The following is a 7,763-nucleotide window of genomic DNA, read 5'->3' on the forward strand; positions in this document are numbered from 1 at the left end:
AACATTTGCCATAAAATTGACTTAATAAAAAGAATAACAACAGTAGCTGCAAGTTACAAAGCAAAACTAGGCTAGGACATGTCTGTTAAAAGGGCAGTTGATGGAAAAACTAAATTTTCTATCAGTTAAGAGTCCACATTCATCAAATGTTAAAACATACAACTTTCTGGACCATCTTAAAAATATTACTATCAAATTACTTTGAAAAATAAATTTGTATAGGATATAATTTCCATGTATAATTACTGCTAATATAGGCAGAATGCAGCATTGCTAGGATGATTTGACAGAGGTAGGAGTGAGAATATTAAGAAATTTTATACTAACTGTGTTTTTCAACTATGGCTGGTAAGAGAGATCTGAAAGACTACAAAATGTAAAATGAGGTCAGGCAGTGATGTAAAAGTCTGTGTATTTCTTTGATCATAATACCCAGTACTTTTTCATTGAATCTGCTAACATTTATTACTCCTCACAGCATTCTCATGATATATTATCAACAGCTGGATTTTGTCTTCATTGGTTAAGATGTGTAATAAGGGAGTTAAAAGATCTGTAAAGGAGTTGGAGGCAGGGCTAGTTTCTAAATCTTGCATTTATAGTATAATACATCATTAAGTATAGTATAATACCTCATTAAGTATAGTATAATACATCTTTTTGAACTGTGGTGTTGGAGAAGACTCTTGAGAGTTCCTTGGACTGCAAGGAGATCAAACCAGCCCATCCTAAAGGAAATCAGTCCTGAATGTTCATTGGAAGGACTGATACTGAAGCTGAAACTCCAATACTTTGACCACCTGATGCAAAGAACTGACTCGTTGGAAAAGACCCTGATGCTGGGAGAGATTGAAGGCAGGAGGACAAGAGGACAACAGATGAGATGGTTGAATGGCATCACCGACTCGATGGACATGAGTTTGAGCAAGCTCTGGGAGTTGGTGATGGATAGGGAAGCCTGGCATGCTGCAGTCCATGGGGTCCCAGAGTTGGACACGACTGAGTGACTGAACTGAACTGACATCATTAAGAGCTCCAGCTTTGTGAAAAAACAAACCTAGGTTTAAATTCAAGCTCTGTCATTAATTTGTCTATGTGACCCTAAGCAAGACACTTACTATCTGTCAGGTTCTCCATCTGTAAAAAGAGAATATGTAATAGACTGCAAAAATGGGCCCAATTGTTCAGCATTTCCTGTATCTATATACTTTGCAATGCTGCTTTCCAATGCTCTTTAAAGGGATGGAGGGCATTATTCCACATCCTTACACTATGTGACTTGCTTTGACCAATGAGATATTAGCAGACATGTTACAAGAAGAAGATTGAAAGGGACTTAGGCAATTAGGCTTTTTCAGAGCTTGCACTCTGCAATTAACAACAGAACACGCCTAGTCCAAGACTTCTGGAGAAGAGATACAAAGGGAGGAACTGAATTGCCCCCACTTATGATCCCAGCCAAGGTCAAGTTAGATCTGTCTTCACTGAACCAAATCCTACAGGTCATGAGCCAGTCCAGTCAAGGTTGGAAGATCTATTTTACCAGTCACCCTGCATGTATAAGCAATAAATAACTATTTATATATGCCGCTGAGGTTTTGTGGGGTTTTGTTACATAACATTGCTATGACAATAGGCAACTGACACATAATGGTGGTACCTTTCATACACACATCAATGTGAGAAAATACATGTAAATCAGTACAGAACCTAATGATGATTCTAACAATAAAAATAATAATGTGTATTGTTATTTTGGAGAAACAGTTACAGAATATGCAAAGGTATTGGCAGTTCATCTGTGGGTCCTGAACACGACCTATTGGTTTGAAAAGTTTTTTTTATAAAATCAGGCAACTTTATTTCCAGTTTTTGCAAAGAGCCAGGCAATTTTATTTTTTAAGCTTGTAAGTATCCTCCAGGCCAGAATACTGGAGTGGGTAGCCATTTCCTTTTCCAGGGGATCTTCCCAACCAGGGATTAAACCCAGGTCTCCCGCATTGCAGGCGGATTCTGTACCAGCTGAGCCACCAGGGAAGTCCAAGAATACTGGAGTGGGTAGCCTATCCCTTCTCCAGAGGACCTTCCTGACCCAGGAATGCAACCGGGGTCTCCTGCATTGCAGGCAGATTCTTTACCAACTGAGCTACCAGGGAAGCCCCCCTGAATATAACCAGTCTCACTGAAAAGTTTTTTACAAAATCATGCAATTTTACTTCCAGTTTTTGCAAAGAACCAGTCAGTTTTATTTTTTAAGCTTGTAAGTATCCTGAAATCTGTTCTTATAAGTAAAACAGTTCTTTTCGTCTACAAGATTTACCTTGTTAAATTTTTTAAAAACATAAAACAAAACAAACAAACAAAGAACCCCACACACACAGAGTAGAGAAAGATATTCATATTTACAACCTACTGAGAGAAGCCAAAGTCTAGGCTCATGAATAAACTCGAGTTATGAGATTTTTGTTCCAGCGGAGGGCTGGGCAGGGATGAACAATCCTCATCCTTCTGGTTCTTTTCCTATTCGGGTAGTCTTCTTGAAACAGTTCAATGCGATGGTGAGAAAATGGAGCTCTCAAATTTAAATTCTGGTTCTGCCCCTTAGTAGCTCTGTGATCTTGAGCACATTAAATTCACTCATTCCTTAAGTGGGAAAAAGAATAGTAACCTTCAAGGTTGCTGCAAGAATCACATAATAGCTGTAAAGCCTCTCACAGCCATGCCTGGCACACGATAAAGTCAATAAATATCAGCAATTACTAGTTTTTCTAACAGATGAGTCTGTGTTCTGTCAGCTATTTCTAACTAGGCTGGATCTCAGAGAATACTACTGTCTAAGTCAGGTGAGCCTAATAGGCCTGGATACAAAATATTGGTATTGAACTCTCTGTAAACGTGGGCTTCCCAGGTGATGCTAGTGGCAAAGAATATGCCTGCCAATGCAGGAGATGCAAGAAACTTGGGTTCAATCTCCCTGAGTCAGGAAGATCCCCTGGAATAGGAAATGGCACCCCACTCTAGTATCCTTGCCTGAAGGATTCCGTGGACAGAGGGCTAGCTACAGTCCTTGGGTCACAAAGAGTCTAACACAACTCAGCACACCTCTGGAACTTGTATCTTCTTCTCTTCCATGAGTGTGGCTTAAGCCATTGATGTTTCTCAGCAGCCCCCATGCCATCTCACCTAGCTCCCTTCAGAGTTTTGAGGAAGAGTCCAAAGTGACTTCTAACTTTGCCCTATCACTCTGTCCATTAGCACAAAGACAAATCAAATGCCCTTCACCTAACCAATCAGCAACATGAAGAGACAAGTGACTTGCCTTCTTTTAGACATCAACATTCTTCCTTTTTTTTTTTTTTTTTTTTTTGGCTATTTCTCTTACTAATCCAGTGAAATTAACCGTGGGGGCCACAGTCTACTCTGAGAGTTACTGACCTCCACAGGAAAGGAGAGATCAGATCAGAAACCATAAAAAAGCTTACCTTTTCCTTCATGGAGCTACTTCCTCCATGTTGGCTCCTAAATTCTCTTCTATATCCTCCAGGAGTCAGAGAGTAGGCCACGTTATTTCTTCGGGGATTTTATGAATGCCTCTCTATTGTGGCCCCAAAAGCTGCTGAAACAGTCAGGACATTAATTGCATTAGCCCCAATGCCACAGTCAGCTTCAATTCTCTCTCCTCTTGGGTCCTGCTCAGCTATGCTATCTAACTGAGCAGGGTGGACAATAAGCACCAGATGAAATTACGGCCCAAACAATATGCCAGCACTGTAAAATTCCCGAAATTGACTGCCACCTTGTAAAAGTTAACAATACAAACTTTCTCCTATTATCAGTTCAATCTGTTGCTGCTACAGAGAAAATTCAGTCCAAAATTCTGCCCAACCCTATTTCCTTTTACTGACTCAGTTCCAGGCAGAAGAGATGGTTTCCAGGCAGAAGAGATGGTATTCAGGCCTTTGGGTGGAATCTGCGATCCTTTGTTAGCAGCTGCCCCCTGGGCCATCTGCCAGGGTAATTGGAGGAGAGCTTTAACACCTTCAAAGTTTGATCATTTCAACCCTAAGGCTCTCATTTTCTTCTCTTCTGAAATACCTAAGGGTCAACAAAACACACCCGAACATCACAGTACCAGCCTTAATTTCATGAATCTCAAAAGCCACAAATTCCCAGTATCAATCTAAATGGCAATTTCCAACTGAGGGCAGTTCCCAAGCAGAAGACTGCATTTCCCAGAGCCCAGCACGTTATTTTCCAGATGCTTAGTGCTAATGCCAGCTACAGATAGTTGTAAAAAGTTTGTGTTACCCACGTCTGCAAGAAAACAGACAGACAAGCAAAAAGACAGAGAGAAAGGCCTCTTCCTTTAGATTTCAGGATGCCAGTGAATTTGTACCAACTGTTAGAATTCAGGCCTCGGGAAGCCAAGTTCACAGGAAGAGAGAAATTCTATATCAAGACACAAATTGTGACACTGTGTGCTCCCTGCCAGGCTTTGCCTGCACAACTGAGCTTATATACACAATTAAAATGGTAACTTAAAAAGAAAAAGATGAAAGATTTTCTATAGCCCTCATGGCTAACTCTGCCAAGAGTAATCAGCAGTGAAAAGATAAAGCCATCAGTATTTGAATTTAAATGTTAAAATAATAATAAAGCCTATGGTCTCCCTAAGGTTAGTTTATAATAAAAATAACTTCTTGATCCTGGAAAACTTATCTGGTTTCTTTCTTCCTTTCATTCTCCACTTAATGACTGAAGTTATTATTTCCATGGTGGTCTCCAAACCACACTTGGTTTCTATGTAGATTGGCATGTCACCTCCAACAATTTCACCAGCTGCCTTTTCCTCTCAAGAGAATACGATTAAAATATTAATCCAGCTTCTGGACTAATCTTTCAAAAAAAAAAAAAGTTGTATAAATCAATCTCTGCACAGCATTTTCCTCACTCTGAAATGTGCAACATGTCCTCATTTTATTTGTGATGCTTGCACAGGAAAGTAAGGTTCTAGCAAAACAGATCTAAAATATTTACCTCTCTGCCCCTCTCTCCCGCTGCTTCTTCCTGACTTCTCAAATTTGAGAATGGGAAATGGCATGCGCCAGCTCAAAATGTAGGTTTCTAAATGAGAAGAAAGGAGCTGGAAGAAATCACCAGGGATCTAGGTGACGCTCTCTGGGCTGTCCAGCAGTGACCAATGGCCTCTGGCAAAGCACACAAAGATGGAGGGCACACTCAGCCAGCCGACAGGGCACTCTCAGCCATGCTAATTCACCCATTTGTCCTGCTGGCTGGAAACCATCCAGAACGGCAAACCCATCAGTCAGTCAGCACTGACCGAAACCGCCTCTGGGCCTAGCATCAGGCTAAATCCCTGCTTTTGAGGAGCTTACAATCTAATTATTGTAATTAGAGGCCAATTGACTATTAAACTATGTGACACTAAATAGGAGTTTGAAGAAAACGGTAGTTGTGGGCTGGAGACGTTGGGAAAGCTTTCACGGAGCCTGTAAAACTCTGAAGGGAAGAGTACAGTCATGCTTGAGGACTATGAAGTTGATAAAATTTGCTTAGGGTAGGAAAACCAGAAAAAAATCTTTGTGTGGAGTCTCAGGCTCATCTGAGGAGGAAATCCCACAATGAAGGTGGTGGGCCTGCAAGGTTCTCTGGGCCATTCTGGCCACAGAACTCGTCACCAAGAAAATGGAAGAAGTTCCATCTTTCCTGAAATGGTTTAGCAGTTGAATCAGGATGGTGGACATTGCCAATATAAAAATCAAGCTGATATCCTTAACTTACTGAGGCCTCCAATATAGAAATGTCATTGAAAGAATGACATTGAAAGACTGGCTTTCTAGCAATGTCAGCTGAGACTAGATTGAAAGTTGAAAGTACTTTCCTGGGAAGTCAGCCTTACTGATGGAGTGCGTGCTTACTCCGCTGCTCAGTCCTGTCCAACTCTCTGCACCCCTATGGACTGTAGCCTGCCAGGCTTCTCTGTCCATGGGATTTTCTTGGCAAGAATACTACAGTAGGCTGCCATTTCCTCCTCCAGGGGATCTTCTTGATCCAGGGATTGAACCTCATCTTCTGCATCTCCTTCATCGGTAGGTGAATTCTTTACCCTTGAGCCATCTGGAAAGCTCCAGTTGATGGAGTGATAGGCCTTTTGCCAAAGGGCACTAACAGCTGAGAAAGATGACTGATAGTACATTTTAGAACTAGGATTAGAATGATCCAGCAGTAGAATTCTGTTCCATTAATTTTAAATAGTCATACTGTAGGTTTCAGCCAAAGTAATTAATAAAAATAGCAAGACTTTGTTTCTTCTGTTCCCTTAATTATTAACTTTGCATTCATCTGCATATTTTAATTGAACTACATGCATTACATGAAAAAAGTGCCTCTGGAGAAGCAATCTGTTTCCTTCAGCTCTTCCCATGATTAATGACAGATAAAGTGGGCAGTGGTGAAAGCACTTTTCAACATGGCAATTTTGATTTTCCAAAAGAAAAACTGTCAAGGCCCATTTTCTCAGATTGCTGATTGAAATCAACTAGCGTAATGGGTTAATTTTGAAATCTCATCTCTAATTATTATATAAAACTGACATGTACCTCTATCTCCTTTGTTGGGGGGGGGTGGTTCAAATTTTATTTGAGGCAGACTTCATGGAAAAGGAGGGACACTGGCTGTACTCTGAAAGGCAAGTAGGATTTGGAACAGCAGGGAAGAAGCTGAGGGGCAGCATATGCAATATCAGAGGATGGAAGAAACAAGGATCATTTGCAGGTCAGGTTTTCCATAAGGTGGTCAGGGCCTGGCAGAAACTGATGTTTCTAAAGGGCTCATCTATGCTTCAGCCTAGGAGATGATTGCAAAGTGGGCTGCAGTGGGAACGAGAGCTGGGCTTTCTGTGATCTTTCTGGAAGGTCAAAGGAAGTGTGACATTCACTCAGTTCTGTGCTGTAAGGAACTCAGGTCTCTTTGCCCCATTTAAAGAGAGTTATAACGAGGTGGATGAACCTAGAGCCTATTACACAGAGTGAAGTGAGCCGGAAAAACAAATATGTATTAATGCATGTATGTGGAATCCAGAAAAATGGTACTGATTAACCTATTTGCAAGGCAGCAACAGAGACAGACTTGTGGACACAGTGGGGGAAGGACTGAGTGGGACATTGAGAAAATAGCATTGAAACATATACATTACCATAAGTAAAGTAGACAGCCAGTGGGAATTTGTTGTATGACGCAGCTCAAACTGCTGCTCTGGCACAACCTAGAGGGTGGGAGGTGAGAGGGAGGTTCAGGAGGAAGGGGGCATATGTATGTATACCTATGGCTGATTCATGCTGATGTATGGCACAAACCAAGACAACATTGTAAAGCAATTATCCTCCAATTTAAAAATAAATAATTTTTTAAAAAAGATGATGGGAAGAGTACCAAGAAAAATAATAAAGACTCTAATGTGGGCTGATATCCACCACTCACTCCCACAATTCCCAATTTTTAAGGACCATCTCAGAAGTTTCTAGGCATGAGGGTAGGCTGCAGGCTCAGACAGGCTGCTTCTCAGCCACCACCAGATGGGAACTGAGTTTGTCATGCTGACCCCAAGCCTAGGACTCCGTCAGACCGGCAACTCCAGCACTTTGCACAAACACACATGATGAATGGTGTGTGAACACACCCCCGTGGGCATTCCCAGGCTCGTGCACAATTCCCTGAATGCTGGCTTTAAACCCCACCCCTTC

The 7,763-nt window shown here is 41.4% G+C and overlaps 1 long non-coding RNA gene across 1 annotated transcript; it reads right to left on the minus strand.

Annotated features, from left to right (window-relative positions):
• Nucleotides 1-2,222: 2,222 nt before the first annotated feature.
• On the minus strand, nt 2,223-4,229 carry LOC132660253 (uncharacterized). The gene is made up of 2 exons (XR_009601660.1): nt 3,483-4,229; nt 2,223-2,643 (listed from the first exon to the last, which is right to left on the minus strand). It is a non-coding gene; the product is annotated as an uncharacterized LOC132660253 (long non-coding RNA).
• Nucleotides 4,230-7,763: the final 3,534 nt, after the last annotated feature.

This window comes from Ovis aries, chromosome 8 (assembly GCF_016772045.2).
Source record: "Ovis aries strain OAR_USU_Benz2616 breed Rambouillet chromosome 8, ARS-UI_Ramb_v3.0, whole genome shotgun sequence".
Taxonomy (NCBI): domain Eukaryota; kingdom Metazoa; phylum Chordata; class Mammalia; order Artiodactyla; family Bovidae; genus Ovis; species Ovis aries.